The following is a 14,830-nucleotide window of genomic DNA, read 5'->3' on the forward strand; positions in this document are numbered from 1 at the left end:
GAAAGAGAATCACGGGAGCCGACACAAGTTTAGAACTGATGGATCGTTTGCATTTGGACATGTGGTTGCAAGAAAAGTATTTGCTGAACGGGGTGGATGTCCGCCTGAGACTGAATCGTAGCAGTGCCGCTTTCCATTTGATGGCTGATAGTGACGGTTACAAAACCAAAATCCTAGAAGCCAGACTCTACGTACGCCGTGTGGAAGTGTTACCTAAAGTGGGAAACGACATCAGTCAGACGTTGAGCAGAACGACCGCCAAGTATCCCATACGACGCGTGGAAGTGAAAACCTTCACCATTCCCAAGGGACAGCGATCCATGATCGAAGATCACCTGTTCCAAGGACAGTTACCCAAACGTTTGATCGTTGGTATCGTCGAGAATACAGCCTTCAACGGAGCTGCCGAAAAAAATCCTTTCTACTTTCAACACTTTGGCGTGTCCAAAATCGAAGTCAGTCGCGATGGCAAGACCTTGTGTACCCGACCTTTCGAACCTGACTTTAAAAAGAAGAATTACTTGAGATCGTACTTGTCCTTGTACGCAGCCACCGGACAGTTAGGAACCAATACCAGTCACGGTATTACGTACGAGGATTATGCAGGAGGCTACGCTTTGTGGGCTTTCGATTTCACTCCAGACCAAGGCAGCGACGAGGGACATTTCCACCCTATAAAATCCGGCCAGATTCGTGTGGAAATTCAGTTTAAAGACCGAGACCCTGATGAAACGGTGAACGTCATCCTGTATGCAGAATTCGATAATACCATAGAAATCAACAGTTAGAGAGAAGTCATCCTAGATTACTCGAAACCATGGAAGACTGTTATCCCTCTTTACCTAGTGGAGAAACTTTTAGTGTTGCATTGTTGTTAAAAAATGTTAGAGTTGTTGTTGTTTAGTGTTAAGTGATTTTTGAATAAAAAATGTTGTGTTTTGAAAAAATTGTTTGATGATATATTGTTGGATTATTGTTAAAAATGTTAGAGTTGTTGTTTAGTGTTAAGTGATTTTTGAATAAAAAATGTTGTGTTTTGAAAAAAAATGCCTTTGTCTTTTGTTTAGCTATAAGAATGTTGGATTGATGCTCTTTCATTTCTTACTATCCCTCTCATGACACTCACTAAACGTTGCGACTCAAAAACCGTGTGGGGGATGTTTTCCTTCACGTCCGCGCTTTGACTTTAAGAACCGGGTAGTTTCCAGTCTAACCATCCATTGTCGACTCATCCTCCTAAGAAGATGTGCTCCAAGCTAGCTAAACTCAACGAAGCCTACGTGAATTTGCATAGGGTCAGACACAGTCTGATACCGAAGCCAGAAGAAATAGAGAATGTGAGAATGTTAAAAATCACTGAAGACCTGATAGAAGAGCTCTTCAGAGAAGAAATGAACAGGGAAAAAGAAGAATGGACAGAGAAGTACAGACTTCAGAGACAGCAGCAACAACAACAACAAGAGCAGCAGCAGCAACCTGAAGCTGACAGAGGCTTTGTTGATTGTCGTATCGACACCAAAGAGTTCTTCTTCTCTTTCCGAAGAAGCAGACCTATCGCCAGAAAGTCTATCCTCAGAGGACATCGCATTCTTAGAAACTAAAAAGAATGCCATAGCAAACAAAAAAAAAACAGCCCTTTTCAGGGCTACCCAATACTCTAGAAAAGAAATAACAATAGATTTGCCAATGTGTGTAGGTAGAGTAGTGTGAAAATAAACACTAACTCTTTTTTAAAAAAAATGTGAGGGTATGTGTTTGTGTGTTTGTGTTTGTAAGTGGTTAAGTAAGTTGGTATGGATAGTAGATTAAAATGATGTCTTTTTTTTTTTTTGGTGTTTGAGGTGTAAATTTGGGGTGAGATTGGATTGCTTTGCGTATGTGGATAGTCTATTGAAGTGATTTATAAAAAATTTTAAAATAGTGATGGGTAGCATAAAAAGTGAGTGAGTGTTTCTTTTAGGTCCACGCGTTGTTGTTTTTTGGTCATGATGTAGGTAAGATCAATTTTATGTTTTTTGGGGATGTTTTCCTTCACGTCCGCGCTTTCACTATAAATTGAAACTCGTTCGGCAGTCCAGCTACCCTTGTTGATTGATCAACACCAAAAATGAACACGAGACTGGAGAAACTGTTGGAACTTCATGTGCATCTGGAATATGCCAGGCGCATATTAAATGAACTGGCCGCGGAAGCCATTGTGGAGGAGGGAAGGATAAGAGAGGAGGAGGAAAGAAGAAACAAAGAAGAGGAGGAGAGAAGATATAAAGAAGAAGAGGAAAGAAGATACAAAGAGGAAGAGAGAAGATACAAAGAAGAGGAGGAGGAGGAAAAGGAGAGAAGAAGAAGAAATTTCAGAATCCCAGAGAGCGAAAATTGGGATTCTGAAGCGACATATCCTGCCTCTGCTCTCTCCCCCAAAAAGGTAAAAAGTAACTGGGGGACAAGATGTGTATGCGGCGCCAGGCCTGGAAGGTGCCACCATTAACCAGGTGTCCATGAAGTTCCAAACAAAAAAACAGCCCTTTTCAGGGCTACCCAATACTCTAGAAAAGAAATAACGATCGATTTGCCAATGTGTGTAGGTAGAGTAGTGTGATTATAAACACTAACTCTTTTTTAAGATAGTGTGAGGGTATGTGTTTGTGTGTTGGTGCTTGTAAGAGCTAAGGTATGTTTGTGGGAATAGTAGATTATGGGTTTCTTTATTGTTTCTTAGCGTAGGTGAAGAGTATAGTTAGGGTTCTGTAAGCGCTCACGTACGATTGTGTGGATAGTAGATTATGGATTAGTTTATTGTTCTTAGCGTATGTGGAGAGTATAGTTTGGGTTTTGTAACCGCTCACATACGATTGTGTGGATAGTAGATTATGGATTAGTTTATTGTTTCTTAGCGTATGTGTTTGTGTGTTTGTGTTTGTGTGTTTGTGTTTGTGTTTGTACCCGCTCACGTACGATTGTGTGAATAGTAGATTATGGATTTGTTTATTGTTCTTAGCGTATGTGAAGAGTATAGTTTGGGTTTTGTAAGCGCTCACGTAAGATTGTGTGGATAGTAGATTATGGATTTTGTTTATTGTTTCTTAGCGTATGTGGAGAGTATAGTTTGGGTTTTTATTATATGAAATGAGAAAGTATAGTTTGGGTTTTATTATATGAAATGAAAAAGTAGGGGGATGTTTTCCTTCACGTCCGCGCTTTTCGTATAAGAACCCACAGTATTCGTCGTTCAAACCATTCTGCAAAAAATAAAAAAAGAAGATGGCTTCTAACCAAATGGACAAAATGGAAAAATTGCAAAACGTCCTCGACAATTTAGGAATGATAGAGCAAATGTTGGTTAACCTAAACGAGGATCACTATTCTTATAGTCCCCATCGAGTGAAGATGGAGATAAACAATTTACGAAAAATGAAGGTAATCATCAGTGATCTGTTGAAAGAAATAAAGGAGGAGAAGGAGGATGAAGAGGAAAGGATAAGGATGAGAGCATGGAATGAAAAAATTGAAAAAGAAGAAGAAAATGAAAAGAGGAAGAAAGAAGAGGAGGAAGAGAAGAAGAAAGAAGAGCAGGAGAAAAAAAAGAAAGAAAAGAAGAGAAAGAGTGTTGGAGATAAAATAAGAACTTGGTGGAGAAAAAGAAGAAACTAGAAGCAGAAGAAGAAGAAGAAAACCCAAAGGCCCTTTTCAGGGCCAGCCATATTTCCCCATGTTAATTTCCCTTGTCCCTAGACAGACCCAAACTCTATGTTAAATTCCCATTGTCCCTAAAGTGACCCACGATTTCTCTCCATGTTAAATTTCCATTGTCCCTAATCTGACCCAGGGGTCTTTTTAATGCTAAGTCCCATTGTCCCTAATGTGCCCCACTTAACTACTGACCTAGCATTCACATTCCTGGTCGAAGTTCTATCCCTTTTTGTTGGAAGTGACCATTGCTAAGGGTCTCCTACGTCCTGTGAGTGCTATATATTATGTTGCTATATTGTTTGTGTGCTATAGATTTGTCTTTTGGGAGAGCTAGTATATCAGATCTCCCCTCAAGTTTTCATATTGCAAGTTCAGTTTATTTGAGAAGAATTTTTTATTTTTTTTTTTGTTATTTAGGACATTATACTTGTATTATATTATAAATGTATTTTTGAATTTTGAATATTGAAATCTATTTCTGAGTTCTAAAGAGACTCTGTGTCTTTATATAGAGCAAAATGAAATCCTAATGTTTTTGTGGGTGCACTTTTGGTGTGGATATTCTCTTTTTCCTTCAGATTAAATTTTGGACATACAGAACTATGCTCAACAAGAAGCCGCATTTCCTTCATTTTCAAGTATTTATGCTTCTCTTATTATGTGAGCACGGTATATTTATTTTAGCAGAACATTTAAACATGTATTTTCCTACTAATCTACAGCAGACCTACAATTATTTTGCGTGGTAGGTGTGCTATCTGTTGTAGTTTTTTCTTTAAACGAAAAAGTCCGAAATGTCCTAGCCCAAAAGATAAACAGAATATACTATTTATTTATTGAATTTTCATGGATACCCGATATTACAAGTTTGTTCTTATATTTTTCCCAATTTATAAATATTGTTTGTCAATTTCCTGGAAGCTAATTTTGCTGAGGCTCTTTTGCAGGCCTGGTCACGTCTCGTGGCGTCTTCTGATATAGCCCTGCGATGTCTGTGTCTCATACTTCATTAACATGCAGGTCCCTGTAAACCTCTATGATTTCAGAAGGGATAGGGAGAGAGAGATAAAAAAAAGTAATGTAAGGAGGCATTTTAATTATTAAAACTTATTTATTATTTCGGGGATCAAAGATTTAATTTAAACTAAATCCTGCTCAAATTTAGTTCAACAATGTATTCAAGCATTTAATTTTACATTAAAATACAAATATTAAATTACCTGGAGTGAGAGATGAAGTTAGGGCTCCAGCCCTTGCTTTGGCTGGTACAAACCCTTACTTGGGTTGTATGCCGAAGCCCTTCCGACATCTCCCTCTCCATTGGTATCATTCCCTGTTTATTACTTATTCATATTTAGTTCACAATTGTATTCAAGGGCATTTATTTTTACAGTACATTCAGATCCTTAAAATCATATAATTACCTGGGGTGAGAGATGAAGTTAGAGTTCCAGCCTGCGGACTGGCCGGTACAAACCCCTACTTGGGTTGTAAACCGAAGGCCCCCTCCTCATTTCCTGTTTATTACAGGGGTTCTAGCCCACGCAATATTAATTAATTTTTGTTTTTAATTCTAATAACTTGACCACAGGATAGCATTGTTTTTGTGATGTAGTCCGTTATTTTTAAAATTACGTTATTATCAAATTCACACACACACACACACACACACACACACACACACACACACACACACATATATATATATATATATATATATATATATATATATATATATATATATATACAGCATATTTTTTCCTATGGTACTTATATTTCTTGCATATTTCCATAATTAAAATCAACCTTTCATTTTTTGTTTTATCCCATTATATTTCTTGCATATTTCCATAATTAAAATCAACCTTTCATTTTTTTGTTTTATCACACTGATCTATCGTTTGTAATTTAGTAAAATTTGACACTTTGCATAGAGGAAACTTTGGCATTATTCTAATCATATATGACGTCTAATTTCTTCTTCGCCTGTAAGCCAGGCATTGTGTAAGTATTTTAAAAAAGAATGCTTTGTATTTTTACTGATCTTATCTATTCTCAGTTTGACCAAGTTTTCTCCCAGTTTATCCTCCAGTTGTCCTGTTCAACCATACATCTTATTTTTCTTTTATATCTTCTCGTATCCATTCATACGGGTTTTTGGTGTCCAATTGCCATAATTCTTTTTTGTCCCTATATTTTAATCCTTTTTCTATTATATATCTAAATTTCCTTGTACCTTTAATTTTTTATAACATTATTATTCCTGTATGTTTCAGGTATGTTTCTCAGAGTGAAACCGAACCAGAAAATGTTTAGAGCTTCCCAAGCCGTTTTGGGGTTCAGGTTGTACTATTTCAAACTGTTCATTATATTTGACACTTTTAGCAGTGGGGGGTTGGGTATTCCTCTCCCCCTTCTACTCTTTGCTCTATATAAAGTTTCTTTAATAATATAATGGGTTTTATGATTCCATATATAATTTAAAATATCATTATCAAGTTTATTTAAATTTTTATTTTCCATATCAATTGATTTAAGAGTGTAATTTACGTTGGAGTAAATATATGTTTTGGCTACTTGGGCCCGCTCCATTATGCATAGTGGCGTTAAAGCCCATATGTTTGCGTTTTTTCTACAAAAAAAATTATTAGATGCTTATAGGTCTCTATTTCATCTTTTCTTCAAAAAATCATTCCCAGAGCTTCCACTTTATCTCTCAAAAGTTGCTGTGATAGACCCGGGTGGTTTTCGCGCCAGTTACCTATTTTTAGAATTTCGGTTTTATCGTGGTTTCGTTTTGATCCCGATGCTTTACCGAAGTTGTCAAATTCTTTTTCTAAATGTTGATATGATTTTGCATCCCATATAAAGTTTGTACAATCATCTGCATGTTGGAGCATTTTAAATTCCTCTTTAGGATTTGGGATTTGGATACCTTGTATTTCTGGGTTGCTTCTTATATTGTGATTTAGGATTTCAAGTGCTGTTACATACAACAGCATTGACAGTGATCATCCTTGCCTCACTGATTATTGTATATCGAATTCTTTCGTGCATTTTCCATTAACCTGTATACATGAGGTTATTCCAGTGTATAGGATTTCGGTCCATTTCCAGACGTTTATCCCGAAACCGAATTTCTCTAGTACTTTTTTGTGTGTAGTTGTGTTCTAATCTATCAAAAAATATTACTGATCGAAAACTACCATACCACATGTCTTTCCTGTTTCATTTATGTAGTCTATTATTGTTTTATATTTAAAATATTACTTTGTTTGTCCGTCCCTTTTCCCCTGCAAGTCTGGTTAACGTTTATTAATTTACCTAACCCGCCCTTATTTATAAACTAAATGAGCTCGATTGAGAAAGCAATAGCGTGACGAAAAATATAAAATACATCTCTTCGAGCCACAGCTTTAATTAAATGTGAAGAAAATATATCACTATTGTTTTCTAACCCATCAAATGTTATCAGTAAATTTACCCTGATTTCTGAACCCAAGCGTTGAAGTTCGCGCCATGCAATAAAACTTTGGTAGCAGTTCCTTAGCTTGTGACTACTCGCGATTTAATGTCCTTTAGGTGAAGTTCGATGAGTTTGTATATTTGATTAAAACAGTATCATATAATTCAAAGCAGTTAACCTAATAACAGACTTTGAATTCGGTAAATTACCATCATGGGAAAGTCAATTATGGAATGGTATCTGAGCTCCAGATACATGACTGTACGCTCAACTTTCACAATATTGCGTTATAGAAAATGACTTATCATTCGATCACGCAGTGACCTTTGTTCAGGCGTGTAAAAACGAATTCAGTTCCTTTCTGCACCACACAAGATAGAATTTCATACCCTCACATTCACTTCTCGCCCTCCCTCTTTCTCTTTGTCAAGTTATAAGCGATTACTGTAAACTACTTTTAATAATTTGTTCAGTTCGAAAGTGTCAATCTGAATATATAGATAGATGAGTAGTAAAAACTATAATATTTTCCCATTCATTTAGGCTGTAGCCATTAAGAGGGTGTGTGCTGCATTATCGAAACTTGAACAGCATTTTTTCCATATGGAAGGTAAATATCGATACTGCAAGGAACACTTATATAAACTCATTTAAATCAAATTTAACGTTTTTAATGCGGGTCACGATAATAAAAATATTTTCTTAAAAATCCTGGCTGCTTTAATCTTGAGATCTTCAGGTACAAATTTAATGAGCCAATCATGTTTCTGTAAGATTTTGGATATTAACGGGCTATAAAATTGAAGGTTCTGCATGGCTTTTAGTCGAATCTGTAAAGATTGTTAAATTTGTTTTTTGAGAGATTTTGATGGAATTCCATGACTTCAATATGGCTGTTATTTTAGAGTTTAAAAATGAAGGCTTTATTCTGTAACTGGCACTGTTACAAAATGCACCCTATAACATCTATATCGAAGAGAGTTGCTGGTTATTACGAGGGACCATCGTATAAAATCTCTGTGGAGGAGATGCTGAAGATGCCTGTGCTGGTAAGTTATGTAGGATCATCGTATGCAATGTTTGTGGAGGAGATACTGAAAACGCCTGTGCTGGTAATCACTGCTACTTTTGTAATTATGGAAACTTATAATGTGCAATCCAAGATGCGATTTTTGTTTAATAATTAAAGATATCGACATGTTTGTGAATTATGTGACTCTGGCTTTTGTTGTTTTGTTCTTTTTTATAACTGACTTGAGGCGTGCACTCCTCATTATATCGCAGTATGTAGACTGTGCTATGTTAACAATCAGCTCAGAAGAAGAGCTAGACTCTCACAGCAGTAAACCCGTCAACTGTTTTGACCTCGCTTGTGTGCTTTATTTTTTCAAGAATATTTATATTAAACAGGCGGATGTGTCATTACATTTGTGTATAGAAACTGTCCCTGGCACCGTAAGCATACAGTGTGGCATACATTTGTGTATAGAAACTGTCCCTGGCACCGTAAGCATACAGTGCGGCATATATTTGTGTATAGAAACTGTCTCTGGCACCGTAAGATACAGTGCGGCATATACTTGTGTATAGAAACTGTCTCTGGCACCGTAAGCATACAATGTGGCATACATTTTTGCATACAATGGGCATACATTTTTGCATACAATGTGGCATACATTTTTGCATACAATGGGCATACATTTTTGCATACAGTGGGCATACAAGCGTTGGCGTGGTATTAATCTTTACCAGTTAGCTCTGGGATGCTGGGATGCATCATGTAATGGTGTCCCATGCGATGTCTTGCACTTTGTCAAACATTGCGGATCATACGGAGAAATTTCGACCTAGTATTGATTGTATTCTTATTTGCCTTCTTCTTTGTTTTGTTCAGTATTGGCATCACCGTTACCTGTTATCTATTGTTTCTTGGTTGCATATTTACTATTGGCTATCTTTAAGGAGTTTTGAAGGTGTTTGCCTTTAATGGCATCATCTTACCCGTTATTTTATGTTTCTTGGATGGCTGTTTACTATTGGCTATCTTTATGGATTTTTTTGTATCAAAGTATTTGACTGCCGTTTTACTAACTAGCTTTTGATAGGTACTATGGAGACAGCTTGTGCTTTTGTATCGTTGAATCCAACACACACACACACACACACACACACACACACCGTTACAGTTTTTATTCTACAGCTAGGTTGAAATGTAATTGATGATATTATAAGAAATTAATTCTGTTTGGTTTCTTTGTATTTGAACATGAACCATGTTGACGTGTATGGTTATAATTATCTTGCTTATCTGCCTTCATCGAGCTATAGTTCCCATTATTCCTTGAATATTTCCTATACAGAACCGCATGTTTAAAAATTATCTGTTTGGGGGTAGATTTTCTAATGATATCTAAAAATTATTATGACTGTCTTTAACTTATAGATAAAGAGTGAAAATCAAGCATGTTCACCCTGACATTCAATGTCCTTTAAAAAACGGGATTGGTACTTGGTGTGTTTTTTAAGCCATTCAAACCAACATTGTATTTGGCTAAACCTTAACAGTTCTATACGAATAGCTTATCATATCAGATGTCCCGAGTTGAAATATCAGTACTACCATATACAAGTAATCGTTGCGCTTATTCAAAATTCAATATGCTATTTTACATGACTGCCTAGAGCGTATAGATTGCTATACCCTCCCCCCTCCATCTGTGTCGGCCAGGTGACACAAAAGAACTTGGCATAGGTATTTAAGTGACCATCTTAAATAGAAGATATTCCTATATATAATGTGAGCTAACACATATCCTTCTTCAAGTATGTCACACTAACAAACTGAAACATGGTATGGAAAGCCTTACATGCTAGCTAAAGCTCATGAATTGTTTGGACTGCTAGGATGGTTTTCTTTTGAATAACATCTAAATAGCGCTAAAGATAAACAATAAGTAATCCTTAGGGCTTCGAAATATTGATCTAAAATTTCTAAACGTTTGTCCACCTGTTTTCATGCATGGTAATTAGAAACTGGTTTCCCGAATGTGTATAATTCTGAAAGTCAAAATTGACCAATATTTGTAATGATTAACTGATGTTTGCTAAACTGACCAAATAACCGAGTTAATTTTTTAATAACTGATGTTTGCTAAAGTGACCAAATAACCGAGTTAGTTTTTGATTAACTGATGTTTGCTAAACTGACCAAATAATCGAGTTAGTTTTAAATGTTATCTGTTGAAAAGAAGCGTTAAAATGGACCAGTGTAGTTTTCCCTTTCATTCCTCAAGTTATGGGTTCGTCCTAATTGTATTGGCTATTGGTCAAGTTTAAAGCAATTATCCAACTTTATGGAAATGTGCCGAGATGGAGATCGGTCGAAACATAGAATCTACTAAGTCGTTATACACGAGTGCCTGATTTTTTTCGTATAATGCATGTGAGCTTACATAAAAGTGTTCAATCTGAGATAAATGATAACGTGTCGTTGACTAATCGAGACTTCAACACTTGTTTTCAAAGGTCTTGTCTCTTCTTCGCCAATCATTTAATCTAAACCACAGTGTATATTCTGTTAGCCGGTAATAGTTAACTGCGATTCGAATCATGCATAATACATTCTGTGAGCCGGTAATAATTGACTGAGTTTCGAATCATGCATAATACATCCTATCAGCCAGTAATAATTGACTGCGATTCGAATCATGCATAATACATTCTGTCAGCCGGTAATAATTGACTGCGTTTCGAATCATGCATTCGAATCATGCATAATACATTATGTTAGCTGGTAATAATTAACTGCGATTCGAATAATGCATAAAACATTATGTTAGCTGGTAATAATTAACTGCGAATCGAATCATGCATAATACATTCTTTTAGCTGGTAATAATTAACTGCGATTCGAATCATGCATATAACTTTAACTTAGCCGGTAATAATTAACTACGATTCGCGTCATGCATAATATATTCTGTTACCTGGTAATAATTAACTGCGATTCGAATCATGCATAATACATTCTGTTAGCCGGTAATAATTGACCGCGATTCGAATCATGCATAATACATTTCTGTTAGCTGGTAATAATTAACTGCGATTCGAATCATGCATAAAACTTTATCTTAGCCGGTAATAATTAACTACGATTCGCGTCACTCATAATACATTCTGTTACTTGGTAATAATTAACTGTGATTCGAATCATGCATAATACATTCCGTAACATCCTTTGGTAAAAATGCACATAACGAAGACGAATGAAATGTTATTTGTTCACTCAAGACTTGGATCTTTTGAAGGTCTCACACAACTACGATAGAAGTTGAATAATGTATGTAACAATAATAAAAACTATAGAAAGATATAGATAAAGGAAATTTATCATTTCTTTGAATTACTATGCTTCGCCTTGCTCACTCACGTGCAACCGTTTCACCTAGTCTTTAGAAGCCTTTTTGAAGTCCGATTTAGGTATTATAATCAGACTGAACCACGGCTGATGACGTCCCGTCACCATGTTCCTGAGCCTAGGAAACAAAAAAAGAAGTCATAGAGTGTGAGGCGCCGTAGCGGACAAAAGCTGCTCTAATCAGAACGTTGCCGTTGAAATTTTAATGTCATATGTCCAGAATTCCAGTTTCACGTGTTGTATCAAAAATGCTTGTCCTTAAAGTTTCATTTTCTAGGTCGAGATTTTAGATTGTATTTGTTAAATTAAACAATAGTGGTTGAAAGTTATATTTTCTATGTCAAGTGTTTATATTGTGTCGTTTGAAGTACACGGCGGGGGTTAAAATTTCAATGTCATACGTCGAGAATTCCTAATTTACATATTGGTTCAAAGAGTTTATGTTGAATGTTCCATTTGATTTGTTGAGTAGTTAGATTTCATCTGCTGTTACATAGCGCTGGTTGAAAATTCGATGTCCAATGTTGAGTTTTTAGATTGTATCTTCTGAATTAGACGGCGGTTGTTAAAATCTTAATGTCATATGTCGAGAGTTTCAATTTAACATGTTGAATCACATTGATTGTGCTGAAAGTTCCATTTCGTATGTTAAATATTTAGATTGTATCTGTTGAATTACACAGCGGTGGTTGAACCTTTGATTGTGCTTGTCAAAATTGATATTTTTATATGGTGAAATGATGTGGTGGTGTTAAAAAAGCATTACATAATGTCCACCTTAACAATTCCAAATAATATCGAGTATTAAGATACATGTATTCAATTATGAGGCGCCATTAAATTTCATGCATTTACAGTTTGAACATTACCATTCACAGGTCGAGAATTACTGTGAATTTATTCGCTAGAGGTCGCTTTCATGAACGGAAAGCGATATTTTTAAACAAGCATGCTGCTTCGCGTTGCTGTGAAATTCAATAGATGAAATCCTCGCCATATGAAATTGAACTTTCATCAAAAACAGTTACAGACAAGGTATGAATTAGGGATTTTCGACATATGATATTGAAATTTCAACCACCGCTATGTAATTCAAAATATACTGTAAAACGTCAACGTGGCAAATAGAACTTTAAACCACCACTGTATAAGTCAACATATAAAATCAAAACTCTCGATCTTGAAAATGGAACTTTAAGGACATGCAATTCGATCCATCACGTGATATTGGATTTCTCGACATACGATATCGAAATTTCGACTGCAACTTTCTCATTGGACCAGCTTTTGTCCGCTACGGTGCCTCATACATAGGGCAAAAGATATAACAAATTTTTTTACCTTCTCTTTGCCATCGTCGGACGGCAGCAATCTTTTCCCAGGCAAAGTTAGCTACGTAGCTTCATCCACCTGAAAGTGTAATCCTGATATGTTTGTCGCAGTGTTTTTAGCGATTTTAAAACATGCTTGCGTTTGTTCCCTGCCCCAATATGGGACGTTCAACGTTCAGCGACTAGGCAAATTTGAGAAAGACATTTATGAGTTCCCTTTACTAATATCAGAAAATGACTTTCTATTAGAAACTGATTTTCTAATATAAGAAAGTGAGGTAAATTTCTAATAATCCAAAATGGTCATTTAAGACATTGCTTAATTTCGTCAGCCACGACTTGTCAGCAATCTATTGCGGGCCAAAAATGGTTCTTTCATAATATTATCAATGTATTTATAATGAGAAAATCACTTCTTTGAATATTAGAACAAGTACTGATTTTTCTAAGTTGAAATTCATTTTATTTTTAGACAATCAAAGTCCATTAATAGAAAGTCTTTATCTAATATTTGAAAATTAGACTAATTTTTAACATTGTAAATTTGTTTTCGTATTGCTTAAATCGATTTCTTCATACTAGAAACATAGTTTTCTAATATTGGAAAGTGATTTTGTAATCTTAGAAGAATATTATTTTATATTAGAAAAAATTTCATCGGTTCACACAGTTGTTAAATGCATTTTCTAGGTTTTTATATTATTTTTCGTTTATAAAAGAAAGTTTAAAAAGAAAACGCACAACGTTGCATTTCATGAAGTATTCGTTAGTTTGAGAGGATAAAAATATGTCAAAAGAGATTAAAATTGTGCGAGTAGGAGAGTGTTGCTAGAAGAATGAAATCAATCCTTGAAAAGGACATCTCCGGAATGCAGTTCTCAGGATTGTCTAAGGACTCAAAGTCAGAATAATAATATCTGATCGATATCGATATCGTGTTTTTCCAGATATCAATTGTCAATCTTTGATGTGTTCACATTAGCACAAAAATGAACACGTTTATGAACCCTGTGATTTACTCTATACATACCTTGGTGCATCAAATTAGTATATTAAATAGCATGAAATTAATCATAACTCAATTGATCAACTTCCACTGGCAGGAATAACTTCATTCAAAAAGGTAGAACGGTATTAATGACGATTTAATGTGACTGTTTCCAGATGTTAAAACAGTTTTTCACAATCTTCCTGATAACACGCTCAGTTCTGGACATAGGGATCTGCCCCAATGGAAAAGTAGCTTCACTAATATCAGTGTGGGGAATATGGAATATTGGCTGGCGTGAGCAGGCAAGGCAATGGGTGCCGTTTACCCGCGAACCTGGGTTCTAATCTCCGTAGAGTGCGATTTAAAATTTATCTTACCTGTATGATAGTATAATTTGTACTAAATATTAATTCTGCCTACTATTGTCAAGCATTCTCCTTTCCGTTCTGTCTGTTGTATATTTATAATTCTCTATAATTAACCCTATATACCTTGATTTATTTCATTGAAATCTGGAATGACTGTCTAGATAGACGAGAATTAATTACTGGGTCGTCATACGAGTGGGTCTACTACACACGAGTGCATATAACACGGATTAAGTAGCATCATTTTTTAGTTGACGTGTGCTTATTCGCGACGGAATGTGGGCTGCTAGGCGATGGGTGCCGTTTACCCGCGGACCTGGCTTCGAATCTCCGTAGAGTACGAGTTAAAAATTATCTTATCTTTATGATGGTATTATGCGTATTCACTATATTTCCTTTATATATATTGTTATATATATATATATTGTTACGTATATTTGATTTAATTTAATTGTTTGTAAATTTTAAAATCTTTTTATTTTTAATTTCATTACATGTCAAAATAATGTATTGTTTTTATGTATATTAAGAACTCAATATTTTTTTCAGAAAATAGTTCGAACTTGACTC

Source organism: Sinohyriopsis cumingii, chromosome 1, assembly GCF_028554795.1.
Source record: "Sinohyriopsis cumingii isolate HCF-2022 chromosome 1, ASM2855479v2, whole genome shotgun sequence".
NCBI classification, from domain to species: Eukaryota; Metazoa; Mollusca; class Bivalvia; order Unionida; family Unionidae; genus Sinohyriopsis; species Sinohyriopsis cumingii.